Raw genomic sequence first — 19,566 nt, forward strand, 5'->3', positions numbered from 1 at the left:
CCCAAACCTAACGCTAAACCTAACACTCACCCCAACCACGCCTAAAACAAACCATAACCGTAAGCCTAACCGTAAACTAAACTTAACCCTAACCTAAAATCTAACCCTAACCCTAGAAGTAAACAGAACCCGTAAACTTAACCCTAACCCTAAACATAACCTTAACACTAACCTGAAAACGAACCCAAAACTTAGCCATAACACAAACCCTCACCCTGTCTTAAAATTCGCCCTATCCCTAAACTAAAGCGAAATCTAACTTTAACCCTAAATCTCACCCTACATTAACCCAAGCACCTAACCGTACGTGAACACTAAATCCAACCCTAAAAATAACAAAACCCTAAACCTAAGCCTAAAGTTAACCCAATCAACAAACCCTAACCCTAACCCTCATCCTTAAACTAAACTTCACCCTAAACCGAAGCCTAACCTTAAACATAAACCTGAACCACACCCTGAACTATCCCCTAACTCTAGCCGTAAACCCAAATCTAAACCTAACCCGAACTCTAACCCTAACCCTAACCGTAACACCCTAAAACATCAGCTTCACTGTCAACCTAACACTAACCCTCACACGAACCCCTAACCCTAACCCTATCTATCATCCTAACCCTAACCCTGACCTAAACCTAACCCTTACCCTAACCCTAAACTTAACCCTAACCTTAACTCTCCCCTAACCCTAACAATAACTCTAAACCTGACCCTAACCCTAACCCTAGCACTAACTCTAACTCTAAACCTAAACCTAACCCTAACCTAGCCCTACCCCTTACCGTAAACCTAGCCTTAACCCTAACCTTACCCCACCCTAACCCTAAACCTAAATCTCACCTTAACACTAAACTTAACCCTAACCCTCACAATTAACTTAAACTTCACCCTAACCCTAAGCCTAACTCTAACTCTAACCCTAACCATAACAATTACCCTAAACCCTCACCTTAACTGTAAACCTAACCCTAACCCTCACCCTAACCCTTAACGTATCCCCAACCCTAAACCTAACGCTACCCCCAACCTTATCCCCAACCTTAACGCTGATACGAACAGTAACCCTAATCTAACCCTAACCCTAACATTTACCCTAAACTGAACAATACCCTAACCATAAACCAAACCCTAAGAGCCTAAACCTAACGTTTAACACTATCTATAATCCTACCCCTTATCCTAACTTTACACTAACCCTAAACCTAAACCGAACACGAAACGTAACCCCTAAACCTAACCCGAACCCTAAACCTAACCTTCACACTAACCTGAACACAAACTCAAACTCTAGCCGTAACCATAAAAATAACCCTCACCCTACCCTAAACTTCATCCAAACCTTAACTTGAACCTTAACTGTAAACCTAAACCTAACCCTAAACTTAAACCTAACTCTAACGCTAGTCCATCTGTAACCCTAAACCTAACCCTTACCATAACCCTGAACCTAACCCTAGACCTAATCCTAACCCTAACCCTAACTCTAACCTTGACCCTAAACAGAACACTAACACTAACCCTAAGCCCGGACATAAACCTAAATCTTACCCTACTCCTAACCCTAAGCCTAAACCTAACCCTAACTCGAACCCTAATGGTAACACTTACCTAAACCCTCAACTAACTGTAAAACTAACCGCAACCTTCACCCTAAACCCTAACCGCATCCCCCAACCCTAAACCTAATGGTATCCGGAACCCTAACACTAACCTGAAACCCCTGAGCCCGAACGATCACCCTAACAATAGCCCAAACCCTAACCCCTAACACCAAAGTCTATCTGAAACCTTAACCCTAACTCTCACCCTAACTCTACCACTAACACGAAACCTAATCAGAAACCTAACCTTAAGCCTAAACCAAACCAGCCATGACCGGGACCACAATGCCTAACCGGAACCCTCACATAAACCCTAACCCTAAACTACACCTCTAACCCCTAACACCTTACCATAACCATAATCCTAAGCCTACCCAAACCTAACGCTAAACCTAACACTCACCCCAACCACGCCTAAAACAAACCATAACCGTAAGCCTAACCGTAAACTAAACTTAACCCTAACCTAAAATCTAACCCTAACCCTAGAAGTAAACAGAACCCGTAAACTTAACCCTAACCCTAAACATAACCTTAACACTAACCTGAAAACGAACCCAAAACTTAGCCATAACACAAACCCTCACCCTGTCTTAAAATTCGCCCTATCCCTAAACTAAAGCGAAATCTAACTTTAACCCTAAATCTCACCCTACATTAACCCAAGCACCTAACCGTACGTGAACACTAAATCCAACCCTAAAAATAACAAAACCCTAAACCTAAGCCTAAAGTTAACCCAATCAACAAACCCTAACCCTAACCCTCATCCTTAAACTAAACTTCACCCTAAACCGAAGCCTAACCTTAAACATAAACCTGAACCACACCCTGAACTATCCCCTAACTCTAGCCGTAAACCCAAATCTAAACCTAACCCGAACTCTAACCCTAACCCTAACCGTAACACCCTAAAACATCAGCTTCACTGTCAACCTAACACTAACCCTCACACGAACCCCTAACCCTAACCCTATCTATCATCCTAACCCTAACCCTGACCTAAACCTAACCCTTACCCTAACCCTAAACTTAACCCTAACCTTAACTCTCCCCTAACCCTAACAATAACTCTAAACCTGACCCTAACCCTAACCCTAGCACTAAATCTAACTCTAAACCTAAACCTAACCCTAACCTAGCCCTACCCCTTACCGTAAACCTAGCCTTAACCCTAACCTTACCCCACCCTAACCCTAAACCTAAATCTCACCTTAACACTAAACTTAACCCTAACCCTCACAATTAACTGAAACTTCACGCTAACCCTAAGCCTAACTCTAACTCTAACCCTAACCATAACAATTACCCTAAACCCTCACCTTAACTGTAAACCTAACCCTAACCCTCACCCTAACCCTTAACGTATCCCCAACCCTAAACCTAACGCTACCCCCAACCTTATCCCCAACCTTAACGCTGATACGAACAGTAACCCTAATCTAACCCTAACCCTAACATTTACCCTAAACTGAACAATACCCTAACCATAAACCAAACCCTAAGAGCCTAAACCTAACGTTTAACACTATCTATAATCCTACCCCTTATCCTAACTTTACACTAACCCTAAACCTAAACCGAACACGAAACGTAACCCCTAAACCTAACCCGAACCCTAAACCTAACCTTCACACTAACCTGAACACAAACTCAAACTCTAGCCGTAACCATAAAAATAACCCTCACCCTATCCTAAACTTCATCCAAACCTTAACTTGAACCTTAACTGTAAACCTAAACCTAACCCTAAACTTAAACCTAACTCTAACGCTAGTCCATCTGTAACCCTAAACCTAACCCTTACCATAACCCTGAACCTAACCCTAGACCTAATCCTAACCCTAACCCTAACTCTAACCTTGACCCTAAACAGAACACTAACACTAACCCTAAGCCCGGACATAAACCTAAATCTTACCCTACTCCTAACCCTAAGCCTAAACCTAACCCTAACTCGAACCCTAATGGTAACACTTACCTAAACCCTCAACTAACTGTAAAACTAACCGCAACCTTCACCCTAAACCCTAACCGCATCCCCCAACCCTAAACCTAATGGTATCCGGAACCCTAACACTAACCTGAAACCCCTGAGCCCGAACGATCACCCTAACAATAGCCCAAACCCTAACCCCTAACACCAAAGTCTATCTGAAACCTTAACCCTAACTCTCACCCTAACTCTACCACTAACACGAAACCTAATCAGAAACCTAACCTTAAGCCTAAACCAAACCAGCCATGACCGGGACCACAATGCCTAACCGGAACCCTCACATAAACCCTAACCCTAAACTACACCTCTAACCCCTAACACCTTACCATAACCATAATCCTAAGCCTACCCAAACCTAACGCTAAACCTAACACTCACCCCAACCACGCCTAAAACACACCATAACCGTAAGCCTAACCGTAAACTAAACTTAACCCTAACCTAAAATCTAACCCTAACCTTAGAAGTAAACAGAACCCGTAAACTTAACCCTAACCCTAAACATAACCTTAACACTAACCTGAAAACGAACCCAAAACTTAGCCATAACACAAACCCTCACCCTGTCTTAAAATTCGCCCTATCCCTAAACTAAAGCGAAATCTAACTTTAACCCTAAATCTCACCCTACATTAACCCAAGCACCTAACCGTACGTGAACACTAAATCCAACCCTAAAAATAACAAAACCCTAAACCTAAGCCTAAAGTTAACCCAATCAACAAACCCTAACCCTAACCCTCATCCTTAAACTAAACTTCACCCTAAACCGAAGCCTAACCTTAAACATAAACCTGAACCACACCCTGAACTATCCCCTAACTCTAGCCGTAAACCCAAATCTAAACCTAACCCGAACTCTAACCCTAACCCTAACCGTAACACCCTAAAACATCAGCTTCACTGTCAACCTAACACTAACCCTCACACGAACCCCTAACCCTAACCCTATCTATCATCCTAACCCTAACCCTGACCTAAACCTAACCCTTACCCTAACCCTAAACTTAACCCTAACCTTAACTCTCCCCTAACCCTAACAACAACTCTAAACCTGACCCTAACCCTAACCCTAGCACTAACTCTAACTCTAAACCTAAACCTAACCCTAACCTAGCCCTACCCCTTACCGTAAACCTAGCCTTAACCCTAACCTTACCCCACCCTAACCCTAAACCTAAATCTCACCTTAACACTAAACTTAACCCTAACCCTCACAATTAACTGAAACTTCACGCTAACCCTAAGCCTAACTCTAACTCTAACCCTAACCATAACAATTACCCTAAACCCTCACCTTAACTGTAAACCTAACCCTAACCCTCACCCTAACCCTTAACGTATCCCCAACCCTAAACCTAACGCTACCCCCAACCTTATCCCCAACCTTAACGCTGATACGAACAGTAACCCTAATCTAACCCTAACCCTAACATTTACCCTAAACTGAACAATACCCTAACCATAAACCAAACCCTAAGAGCCTAAACCTAACGTTTAACACTATCTATAATCCTACCCCTTATCCTAACTTTACACTAACCCTAAACCTAAACCGAACACGAAACGTAACCCCTAACCCTAACCCGAACCCTAAACCTAACCTTCACACTAACCTGAACACAAACTCAAACTCTAGCCGTAACCATAAAAATAACCCTCACCCTATCCTAAACTTCATCCAAACCTTAACTTGAACCTTAACTGTAAACCTAAACCTAACCCTAAACTTAAACCTAACTCTAACGCTAGTCCATCTGTAACCCTAAACCTAACCCTTACCATAACCCTGAACCTAACCCTAGACCTAATCCTAACCCTAACCCTAACTCTAACCTTGACCCTAAACAGAACACTAACACTAACCCTAAGCCCGGACATAAACCTAAATCTTACCCTACTCCTAACCCTAAGCCTAAACCTAACCCTAACTCGAACCCTAATGGTAACACTTACCTAAACCCTCAACTAACTGTAAAACTAACCGCAACCTTCACCCTAAACCCTAACCGCATCCCCCAACCCTAAACCTAATGGTATCCGGAACCCTAACACTAACCTGAAACCCCTGAGCCCGAACGATCACCCTAACAATAGCCCAAACCCTAACCCCTAACACCAAAGTCTATCTGAAACCTTAACCCTAACTCTCACCCTAACTCTACCACTAACACGAAACCTAATCAGAAACCTAACCTTAAGCCTAAACCAAACCAGCCATGACCGGGACCACAATGCCTAACCGGAACCCTCACATAAACCCTAACCCTAAACTACACCTCTAACCCCTAACACCTTACCATAACCATAATCCTAAGCCTACCCAAACCTAACGCTAAACCTAACACTCACCCCAACCACGCCTAAAACACACCATAACCGTAAGCCTAACCGTAAACTAAACTTAACCCTAACCTAAAATCTAACCCTAACCTTAGAAGTAAACAGAACCCGTAAACTTAACCCTAACCCTAAACATAACCTTAACACTAACCTGAAAACGAACCCAAAACTTAGCCATAACACAAACCCTCACCCTGTCTTAAAATTCGCCCTATCCCTAAACTAAAGCGAAATCTAACTTTAACCCTAAATCTCACCCTACATTAACCCAAGCACCTAACCGTACGTGAACACTAAATCCAACCCTAAAAATAACAAAACCCTAAACCTAAGCCTAAAGTTAACCCAATCAACAAACCCTAACCCTAACCCTCATCCTTAAACTAAACTTCACCCTAAACCGAAGCCTAACCTTAAACATAAACCTGAACCACACCCTGAACTATCCCCTAACTCTAGCCGTAAACCCAAATCTAAACCTAACCCGAACTCTAACCCTAACCCTAACCGTAACACCCTAAAACATCAGCTTCACTGTCAACCTAACACTAACCCTCACACGAACCCCTAACCCTAACCCTATCTATCATCCTAACCCTAACCCTGACCTAAACCTAACCCTTACCCTAACCCTAAACTTAACCCTAACCTTAACTCTCCCCTAACCCTAACAACAACTCTAAACCTGACCCTAACCCTAACCCTAGCACTAACTCTAACTCTAAACCTAAACCTAACCCTAACCTAGCCCTACCCCTTACCGTAAACCTAGCCTTAACCCTAACCTTACCCCACCCTAACCCTAAACCTAAATCTCACCTTAACACTAAACTTAACCCTAACCCTCACAATTAACTGAAACTTCACGCTAACCCTAAGCCTAACTCTAACTCTAACCCTAACCATAACAATTACCCTAAACCCTCACCTTAACTGTAAACCTAACCCTAACCCTCACCCTAACCCTTAACGTATCCCCAACCCTAAACCTAACGCTACCCCCAACCTTATCCCCAACCTTAACGCTGATACGAACAGTAACCCTAATCTAACCCTAACCCTAACATTTACCCTAAACTGAACAATACCCTAACCATAAACCAAACCCTAAGAGCCTAAACCTAACGTTTAACACTATCTATAATCCTACCCCTTATCCTAACTTTACACTAACCCTAAACCTAAACCGAACACGAAACGTAACCCCTAAACCTAACCCGAACCCTAAACCTAACCTTCACACTAACCTGAACACAAACTCAAACTCTAGCCGTAACCATAAAAATAACCCTCACCCTATCCTAAACTTCATCCAAACCTTAACTTGAACCTTAACTGTAAACCTAAACCTAACCCTAAACTTAAACCTAACTCTAACGCTAGTCCATCTGTAACCCTAAACCTAACCCTTACCATAACCCTGAACCTAACCCTAGACCTAATCCTAACCCTAACCCTAACTCTAACCTTGACCCTAAACAGAACACTAACACTAACCCTAAGCCCGGACATAAACCTAAATCTTACCCTACTCCTAACCCTAAGCCTAAACCTAACCCTAACTCGAACCCTAATGGTAACACTTACCTAAACCCTCAACTAACTGTAAAACTAACCGCAACCTTCACCCTAAACCCTAACCGCATCCCCCAACCCTAAACCTAATGGTATCCGGAACCCTAACACTAACCTGAAACCCCTGAGCCCGAACGATCACCCTAACAATAGCCCAAACCCTAACCCCTAACACCAAAGTCTATCTGAAACCTTAACCCTAACTCTCACCCTAACTCTACCACTAACACGAAACCTAATCAGAAACCTAACCTTAAGCCTAAACCAAACCAGCCATGACCGGGACCACAATGCCTAACCGGAACCCTCACATAAACCCTAACCCTAAACTACACCTCTAACCCCTAACACCTTACCATAACCATAATCCTAAGCCTACCCAAACCTAACGCTAAACCTAACACTCACCCCAACCACGCCTAAAACACACCATAACCGTAAGCCTAACCGTAAACTAAACTTAACCCTAACCTAAAATCTAACCCTAACCCTAGAAGTAAACAGAACCCGTAAACTTAACCCTAACCCTAAACATAACCTTAACACTAACCTGAAAACGAACCCAAAACTTAGCCATAACACAAACCCTCACCCTGTCTTAAAATTCGCCCTATCCCTAAACTAAAGCGAAATCTAACTTTAACCCTAAATCTCACCCTACATTAACCCAAGCACCTAACCGTACGTGAACACTAAATCCAACCCTAAAAATAACAAAACCCTAAACCTAAGCCTAAAGTTAACCCAATCAACAAACCCTAACCCTAACCCTCATCCTTAAACTAAACTTCACCCTAAACCGAAGCCTAACCTTAAACATAAACCTGAACCACACCCTGAACTATCCCCTAACTCTAGCCGTAAACCCAAATCTAAACCTAACCCGAACTCTAACCCTAACCCTAACCGTAACACCCTAAAACATCAGCTTCACTGTCAACCTAACACTAACCCTCACACGAACCCCTAACCCTAACCCTATCTATCATCCTAACCCTAACCCTGACCTAAACCTAACCCTTACCCTAACCCTAAACTTAACCCTAACCTTAACTCTCCCCTAACCCTAACAACAACTCTAAACCTGACCCTAACCCTAACCCTAGCACTAACTCTAACTCTAAACCTAAACCTAACCCTAACCTAGCCCTACCCCTTACCGTAAACCTAGCCTTAACCCTAACCTTACCCCACCCTAACCCTAAACCTAAATCTCACCTTAACACTAAACTTAACCCTAACCCTCACAATTAACTGAAACTTCACGCTAACCCTAAGCCTAACTCTAACTCTAACCCTAACCATAACAATTACCCTAAACCCTCACCTTAACTGTAAACCTAACCCTAACCCTCACCCTAACCCTTAACGTATCCCCAACCCTAAACCTAACGCTACCCCCAACCTTATCCCCAACCTTAACGCTGATACGAACAGTAACCCTAATCTAACCCTAACCCTAACATTTACCCTAAACTGAACAATACCCTAACCATAAACCAAACCCTAAGAGCCTAAACCTAACGTTTAACACTATCTATAATCCTACCCCTTATCCTAACTTTACACTAACCCTAAACCTAAACCGAACACGAAACGTAACCCCTAACCCTAACCCGAACCCTAAACCTAACCTTCACACTAACCTGAACACAAACTCAAACTCTAGCCGTAACCATAAAAATAACCCTCACCCTATCCTAAACTTCATCCAAACCTTAACTTGAACCTTAACTGTAAACCTAAACCTAACCCTAAACTTAAACCTAACTCTAACGCTAGTCCATCTGTAACCCTAAACCTAACCCTTACCATAACCCTGAACCTAACCCTAGACCTAATCCTAACCCTAACCCTAACTCTAACCTTGACCCTAAACAGAACACTAACACTAACCCTAAGCCCGGACATAAACCTAAATCTTACCCTACTCCTAACCCTAAGCCTAAACCTAACCCTAACTCGAACCCTAATGGTAACACTTACCTAAACCCTCAACTAACTGTAAAACTAACCGCAACCTTCACCCTAAACCCTAACCGCATCCCCCAACCCTAAACCTAATGGTATCCGGAACCCTAACACTAACCTGAAACCCCTGAGCCCGAACGATCACCCTAACAATAGCCCAAACCCTAACCCCTAACACCAAAGTCTATCTGAAACCTTAACCCTAACTCTCACCCTAACTCTACCACTAACACGAAACCTAATCAGAAACCTAACCTTAAGCCTAAACCAAACCAGCCATGACCGGGACCACAATGCCTAACCGGAACCCTCACATAAACCCTAACCCTAAACTACACCTCTAACCCCTAACACCTTACCATAACCATAATCCTAAGCCTACCCAAACCTAACGCTAAACCTAACACTCACCCCAACCACGCCTAAAACACACCATAACCGTAAGCCTAACCGTAAACTAAACTTAACCCTAACCTAAAATCTAACCCTAACCCTAGAAGTAAACAGAACCCGTAAACTTAACCCTAACCCTAAACATAACCTTAACACTAACCTGAAAACGAACCCAAAACTTAGCCATAACACAAACCCTCACCCTGTCTTAAAATTCGCCCTATCCCTAAACTAAAGCGAAATCTAACTTTAACCCTAAATCTCACCCCACATTAACCCAAGCACCTAACCGTACGTGAACACTAAATCCAACCCTAAAAATAACAAAACCCTAAACCTAAGCCTAAAGTTAACCCAATCAACAAACCCTAACCCTAACCCTCATCCTTAAACTAAACTTCACCCTAAACCGAAGCCTAACCTTAAACATAAACCTGAACCACACCCTGAACTATCCCCTAACTCTAGCCGTAAACCCAAATCTAAACCTAACCCGAACTCTAACCCTAACCCTAACCGTAACACCCTAAAACATCAGCTTCACTGTCAACCTAACACTAACCCTCACACGAACCCCTAACCCTAACCCTATCTATCATCCTAACCCTAACCCTGACCTAAACCTAACCCTTACCCTAACCCTAAACTTAACCCTAACCTTAACTCTCCCCTAACCCTAACAACAACTCTAAACCTGACCCTAACCCTAACCCTAGCACTAACTCTAACTCTAAACCTAAACCTAACCCTAACCTAGCCCTACCCCTTACCGTAAACCTAGCCTTAACCCTAACCTTACCCCACCCTAACCCTAAACCTAAATCTCACCTTAACACTAAACTTAACCCTAACCCTCACAATTAACTGAAACTTCACGCTAACCCTAAGCCTAACTCTAACTCTAACCCTAACCATAACAATTACCCTAAACCCTCACCTTAACTGTAAACCTAACCCTAACCCTCACCCTAACCCTTAACGTATCCCCAACCCTAAACCTAACGCTACCCCCAACCTTATCCCCAACCTTAACGCTGATACGAACAGTAACCCTAATCTAACCCTAACCCTAACATTTACCCTAAACTGAACAATACCCTAACCATAAACCAAACCCTAAGAGCCTAAACCTAACGTTTAACACTATCTATAATCCTACCCCTTATCCTAACTTTACACTAACCCTAAACCTAAACCGAACACGAAACGTAACCCCTAACCCTAACCCGAACCCTAAACCTAACCTTCACACTAACCTGAACACAAACTCAAACTCTAGCCGTAACCATAAAAATAACCCTCACCCTATCCTAAACTTCATCCAAACCTTAACTTGAACCTTAACTGTAAACCTAAACCTAACCCTAAACTTAAACCTAACTCTAACGCTAGTCCATCTGTAACCCTAAACCTAACCCTTACCATAACCCTGAACCTAACCCTAGACCTAATCCTAACCCTAACCCTAACTCTAACCTTGACCCTAAACAGAACACTAACACTAACCCTAAGCCCGGACATAAACCTAAATCTTACCCTACTCCTAACCCTAAGCCTAAACCTAACCCTAACTCGAACCCTAATGGTAACACTTACCTAAACCCTCAACTAACTGTAAAACTAACCGCAACCTTCACCCTAAACCCTAACCGCATCCCCCAACCCTAAACCTAATGGTATCCGGAACCCTAACACTAACCTGAAACCCCTGAGCCCGAACGATCACCCTAACAATAGCCCAAACCCTAACCCCTAACACCAAAGTCTATCTGAAACCTTAACCCTAACTCTCACCCTAACTCTACCACTAACACGAAACCTAATCAGAAACCTAACCTTAAGCCTAAACCAAACCAGCCATGACCGGGACCACAATGCCTAACCGGAACCCTCACATAAACCCTAACCCTAAACTACACCTCTAACCCCTAACACCTTACCATAACCATAATCCTAAGCCTACCCAAACCTAACGCTAAACCTAACACTCACCCCAACCACGCCTAAAACACACCATAACCGTAAGCCTAACCGTAAACTAAACTTAACCCTAACCTAAAATCTAACCCTAACCCTAGAAGTAAACAGAACCCGTAAACTTAACCCTAACCCTAAACATAACCTTAACACTAACCTGAAAACGAACCCAAAACTTAGCCATAACACAAACCCTCACCCTGTCTTAAAATTCGCCCTATCCCTAAACTAAAGCGAAATCTAACTTTAACCCTAAATCTCACCCTACATTAACCCAAGCACCTAACCGTACGTGAACACTAAATCCAACCCTAAAAATAACAAAACCCTAAACCTAAGCCTAAAGTTAACCCAATCAACAAACCCTAACCCTAACCCTCATCCTTAAACTAAACTTCACCCTAAACCGAAGCCTAACCTTAAACATAAACCTGAACCACACCCTGAACTATCCCCTAACTCTAGCCGTAAACCCAAATCTAAACCTAACCCGAACTCTAACCCTAACCCTAACCGTAACACCCTAAAACATCAGCTTCACTGTCAACCTAACACTAACCCTCACACGAACCCCTAACCCTAACCCTATCTATCATCCTAACCCTAACCCTGACCTAAACCTAACCCTTACCCTAACCCTAAACTTAACCCTAACCTTAACTCTCCCCTAACCCTAACAACAACTCTAAACCTGACCCTAACCCTAACCCTAGCACTAACTCTAACTCTAAACCTAAACCTAACCCTAACCTAGCCCTACCCCTTACCGTAAACCTAGCCTTAACCCTAACCTTACCCCACCCTAACCCTAAACCTAAATCTCACCTTAACACTAAACTTAACCCTAACCCTCACAATTAACTGAAACTTCACGCTAACCCTAAGCCTAACTCTAACTCTAACCCTAACCATAACAATTACCCTAAACCCTCACCTTAACTGTAAACCTAACCCTAACCCTCACCCTAACCCTTAACGTATCCCCAACCCTAAACCTAACGCTACCCCCAACCTTATCCCCAACCTTAACGCTGATACGAACAGTAACCCTAATCTAACCCTAACCCTAACATTTACCCTAAACTGAACAATACCCTAACCATAAACCAAACCCTAAGAGCCTAAACCTAACGTTTAACACTATCTATAATCCTACCCCTTATCCTAACTTTACACTAACCCTAAACCTAAACCGAACACGAAACGTAACCCCTAACCCTAACCCGAACCCTAAACCTAACCTTCACACTAACCTGAACACAAACTCAAACTCTAGCCGTAACCATAAAAATAACCCTCACCCTATCCTAAACTTCATCCAAACCTTAACTTGAACCTTAACTGTAAACCTAAACCTAACCCTAAACTTAAACCTAACTCTAACGCTAGTCCATCTGTAACCCTAAACCTAACCCTTACCATAACCCTGAACCTAACCCTAGACCTAATCCTAACCCTAACCCTAACTCTAACCTTGACCCTAAACAGAACACTAACACTAACCCTAAGCCCGGACATAAACCTAAATCTTACCCTACTCCTAACCCTAAGCCTAAACCTAACCCTAACTCGAACCCTAATGGTAACACTTACCTAAACCCTCAACTAACTGTAAAACTAACCGCAACCTTCACCCTAAACCCTAACCGCATCCCCCAACCCTAAACCTAATGGTATCCGGAACCCTAACACTAACCTGAAACCCCTGAGCCCGAACGATCACCCTAACAATAGCCCAAACCCTAACCCCTAACACCAAAGTCTATCTGAAACCTTAACCCTAACTCTCACCCTAACTCTACCACTAACACGAAACCTAATCAGAAACCTAACCTTAAGCCTAAACCAAACCAGCCATGACCGGGACCACAATGCCTAACCGGAACCCTCACATAAACCCTAACCCTAAACTACACCTCTAACCCCTAACACCTTACCATAACCATAATCCTAAGCCTACCCAAACCTAACGCTAAACCTAACACTCACCCCAACCACGCCTAAAACAAACCATAACCGTAAGCCTAACCGTAAACTAAACTTAACCCTAACCTAAAATCTAACCCTAACCCTAGAAGTAAACAGAACCCGTAAACTTAACCCTAACCCTAAACATAACCTTAACACTAACCTGAAAACGAACCCAAAACTTAGCCATAACACAAACCCTCACCCTGTCTTAAAATTCGCCCTATCCCTAAACTAAAGCGAAATCTAACTTTAACCCTAAATCTCACCCTACATTAACCCAAGCACCTAACCGTACGTGAACACTAAATCCAACCCTAAAAATAACAAAACCCTAAACCTAAGCCTAAAGTTAACCCAATCAACAAACCCTAACCCTAACCCTCATCCTTAAACTAAACTTCACCCTAAACCGAAGCCTAACCTTAAACATAAACCTGAACCACACCCTGAACTATCCCCTAACTCTAGCCGTAAACCCAAATCTAAACCTAACCCGAACTCTAACCCTAACCCTAACCGTAACACCCTAAAACATCAGCTTCACTGTCAACCTAACACTAACCCTCACACGAACCCCTAACCCTAACCCTATCTATCATCCTAACCCTAACCCTGACCTAAACCTAACCCTTACCCTAACCCTAAACTTAACCCTAACCTTAACTCCACCCTAACCCTAACAATAACTCTAAACCTGACCCTAACCCTAACCCTAGCACTAACTCTAACTCTAAACCTAAACCTAACCCTAACCTAGCCCTACCCCTTACCGTAAACCTAGCCTTAACCCTAACCTTACCCCACCCTAACCCTAAACCTAAATCTCACCTTAACACTAAACTTAACCCTAACCCTCACAATTAACTGAAACTTCACGCTAACCCTAAGCCTAACTCTAACTCTAACCCTAACCATAACAATTACCCTAAACCCTCACCTTAACTGTAAACCTAACCCTAACCCTCACCCTAACCCTTAACGTATCCCCAACCCTAAACCTAACGCTACCCCCAACCTTATCCCCAACCTTAACGCTGATACGAACAGTAACCCTAATTTAACCCTAACCCTAACATTTACCCTAAACTGAACAATACCCTAACCATAAACCAAACCCTAAGAGCCTAAACCTAACGTTTAACACTATCTATAATCCTACCCCTTATCCTAACTTTACACTAACCCTAAACCTAAACCGAACACGAAACGTAACCCCTAAACCTAACCCGAACCCTAAACCTAACCTTCACACTAACCTGAACACAAACTCAAACTCTAGCCGTAACCATAAAAATAACCCTCACCCTATCCTAAACTTCATCCAAACCTTAACTTGAACCTTAACTGTAAACCTAAACCTAACCCTAAACTTAAACCTAACTCTAACGCTAGTCCATCTGTAACCCTAAACCTAACCCTTACCATAACCCTGAACCTAACCCTAGACCTAATCCTAACCCTAACCCTAACTCTAACCTTGACCCTAAACAGAACACTAACACTAACCCTAAGCCCGGACATAAACCTAAATCTTACCCTACTCCTAACCCTAAGCCTAAACCTAACCCTAACTCGAACCCTAATGGTAACACTTACCTAAACCCTCAACTAACTGTAAAACTAACCGCAACCTTCACCCTAAACCCTAACCGCATCCCCCAACCCTAAACCTAATGGTATCCGGAACCCTAACACTAACCTGAAACCCCTGAGCCCGAACGATCACCCTAACAATAGCCCAAACCCTAACCCCTAACACCAAAGTCTATCTGAAACCTTAACCCTAACTCTCACCCTAACTCTACCACTAACACGAAACCTAATCAGAAACCTAACCTTAAGCCTAAACCAAACCAGCCATGACCGGGACCACAATGCCTAACCGGAACCCTCACATAAACCCTAACCCTAAACTACACCTCTAACCCCTAACACCTTACCATAACCATAATCCTAAGCCTACCCAAACCTAACGCTAAACCTAACACTCACCCCAACCACGCCTAAAACAAACCATAACCGTAAGCCTAACCGTAAACTAAACTTAACCCTAACCTAAAATCTAACCCTAACCCTAGAAGTAAACAGAACCCGTAAACTTAACCCTAACCCTAAACATAACCTTAACACTAACCTGAAAACGAACCCAAAACTTAGCCATAACACAAACCCTCACCCTGTCTTAAAATTCGCCCTATCCCTAAACTAAAGCGAAATCTAACTTTAACCCTAAATCTCACCCTACATTAACCCAAGCACCTAACCGTACGTGAACACTAAATCCAACCCTAAAAATAACAAAACCCTAAACCTAAGCCTAAAGTTAACCCAATCAACAAACCCTAACCCTAACCCTCATCCTTAAACTAAACTTCACCCTAAACCGAAGCCTAACCTTAAACATAAACCTGAACCACACCCTGAACTATCCCCTAACTCTAGCCGTAAACCCAAATCTAAACCTAACCCGAACTCTAACCCTAACCCTAACCGTAACACCCTAAAACATCAGCTTCACTGTCAACCTAACACTAACCCTCACACGAACCCCTAACCCTAACCCTATCTATCATCCTAACCCTAACCCTGACCTAAACCTAACCCTTACCCTAACCCTAAACTTAACCCTAACCTTAACTCTCCCCTAACCCTAACAATAACTCTAAACCTGACCCTAACCCTAACCCTAGCACTAACTCTAACTCTAAACCTAAACCTAACCCTAACCTAGCCCTACCCCTTACCGTAAACCTAGCCTTAACCCTAACCTTACCCCACCCTAACCCTAAACCTAAATCTCACCTTAACACTAAACTTAACCCTAACCCTCACAATTAACTGAAACTTCACGCTAACCCTAAGCCTAACTCTAACTCTAACCCTAACCATAACAATTACCCTAAACCCTCACCTTAACTGTAAACCTAACCCTAACCCTCACCCTAACCCTTAACGTATCCCCAACCCTAAACCTAACGCTACCCCCAACCTTATCCCCAACCTTAACGCTGATACGAACAGTAACCCTAATCTAACCCTAACCCTAACATTTACCCTAAACTGAACAATACCCTAACCATAAACCAAACCCTAAGAGCCTAAACCTAACGTTTAACACTATCTATAATCCTACCCCTTATCCTAACTTTACACTAACCCTAAACCTAAACCGAACACGAAACGTAACCCCTAAACCTAACCCGAACCCTAAACCTAACCTTCACACTAACCTGAACACAAACTCAAACTCTAGCCGTAACCATAAAAATAACCCTCACCCTATCCTAAACTTCATCCAAACCTTAACTTGAACCTTAACTGTAAACCTAAACCTAACCCTAAACTTAAACCTAACTCTAACTAACGCTAGTCCATCTGTAACCCTAAACCTAACCCTTACCATAACCCTGAACCTAACCCTAGACCTAATCCTAACCCTAACCCTAACTCTAACCTTGACCCTAAACAGAACACTAACACTAACCCTAAGCCCGGACATAAACCTAAATCTTACCCTACTCCTAACCCTAAGCCTAAACCTAACCCTAACTCGAACCCTAATGGTAACACTTACCTAAACCCTCAACTAACTGTAAAACTAACCGCAACCTTCACCCTAAACCCTAACCGCATCCCCCAACCCTAAACCTAATGGTATCCGGAACCCTAACACTAACCTGAAACCCCTGAGCCCGAACGATCACCCTAACAATAGCCCAAACCCTAACCCCTAACACCAAAGTCTATCTGAAACCTTAACCCTAACTCTCACCCTAACTCTACCACTAACACGAAACCTAATCAGAAACCTAACCTTAATCCTAAACCAAACCAGCCATGACCGGGACCACAATGCCTAACCGGAACCCTCACATAAACCCTAACCCTAAACTACACCTCTAACCCCTAACACCTTACCATAACCATAATCCTAAGCCTACCCAAACCTAACGCTAAACCTAACACTCACCCCAACCACGCCTAAAACAAACCATAACCGTAAGCCTAACCGTAAACTAAACTTAACCCTAACCTAAAATCTAACCCTAACCCTAGAAGTAAACAGAACCCGTAAACTTAACCCTAACCCTAAACATAACCTTAACACTAACCTGAAAACGAACCCAAAACTTAGCCATAACACAAACCCTCACCCTGTCTTAAAATTCGCCCTATCCCTAAACTAAAGCGAAATCTAACTTTAACCCTAAATCTCACCCTACATTAACCCAAGCACCTAACCGTACGTGAACACTAAATCCAACCCTAAAAATAACAAAACCCTAAACCTAAGCCTAAAGTTAACCCAATCAACAAACCCTAACCCTAACCATCATCCTTAAACTAAACTTCACCCTAAACCTAAGCCTAACCTTAAACATAAACCTGAACCACACCCTGAACTATCCCCTAACTCTAGCCGTAAACCCAAATCTAAACCTAACCCGAACTCTAACCCTAACCCTAACCGTAACACCCTAAAACATCAGCTTCACTGTCAACCTAACACTAACCCTCACACGAACCCCTAACCCTAACCCTATCTATCATCCTAACCCTAACCCTGACCTAAACCTAACCCTTACCCTAACCCTAAACTTAACCCTAACCTTAACTCTCCCCTAACCCTAACAATAACTCTAAACCTGACCCTAACCCTAACCCTAGCACTAACTCTAACTCTAAACCTAAACCTAACCCTAACCTAGCCCTACCCCTTACCGTAAACCTAGCCTTAACCCTAACCTTACCCCACCCTAACCCTAAACCTAAATCTCACCTTAACACTAAACTTAACCCTAACCCTCACAATTAACTGAAACTTCACGCTAACCCTAAGCCTAACTCTAACTCTAACCCTAACCATAACAATTACCCTAAACCCTCACCTTAACTGTAAACCTAACCCTAACCCTCACCCTAACCCTTAACGTATCCCCAACCCTAAACCTAACGCTACCCCCAACCTTATCCCCAACCTTAACGCTGATACGAACAGTAACCCTAATCTAACCCTAACCCTAACATTTACCCTAAACTGAACAATACCCTAACCATAAACCAAACCCTAAGAGCCTAAACCTAACGTTTAACACTATCTATAATCCTACCCCTTATCCTAACTTTACACTAACCCTAAACCTAAACCGAACACGAAACGTAACCCCTAAACCTAACCCGAACCCTAAACCTAACCTTCACACTAACCTGAACACAAACTCAAACTCTAGCCGTAACCATAAAAATAACCCTCACCCTATCCTAAACTTCATCCAAACCTTAACTTGAACCTTAACTGTAAACCTAAACCTAACCCTAAACTTAAACCTAACTCTAACGCTAGTCCATCTGTAACCCTAAACCTAACCCTTACCATAACCCTGAACCTAACCCTAGACCTAATCCTAACCCTAACCCTAACTCTAACCTTGACCCTAAACAGAACACTAACACTAACCCTAAGCCCGGACATAAACCTAAATCTTACCCTACTCCTAACCCTAAGCCTAAACCTAACCCTAACTCGAACCCTAATGGTAACACTTACCTAAACCCTCAACTAACTGTAAAACTAACCGCAACCTTCACCCTAAACCCTAACCGCATCCCCCAACCCTAAACCTAATGGTATCCGGAACCCTAACACTAACCTGAAACCCCTGAGCCCGAACGATCACCCTAACGATAGCCCAAACCCTAACCCCTAACACCAAAGTCTATCTGAAACCTTAACCC

Source organism: Elephas maximus, chromosome 22, assembly GCF_024166365.1.
Source record: "Elephas maximus indicus isolate mEleMax1 chromosome 22, mEleMax1 primary haplotype, whole genome shotgun sequence".
NCBI lineage: Eukaryota > Metazoa > Chordata > Mammalia > Proboscidea > Elephantidae > Elephas > Elephas maximus.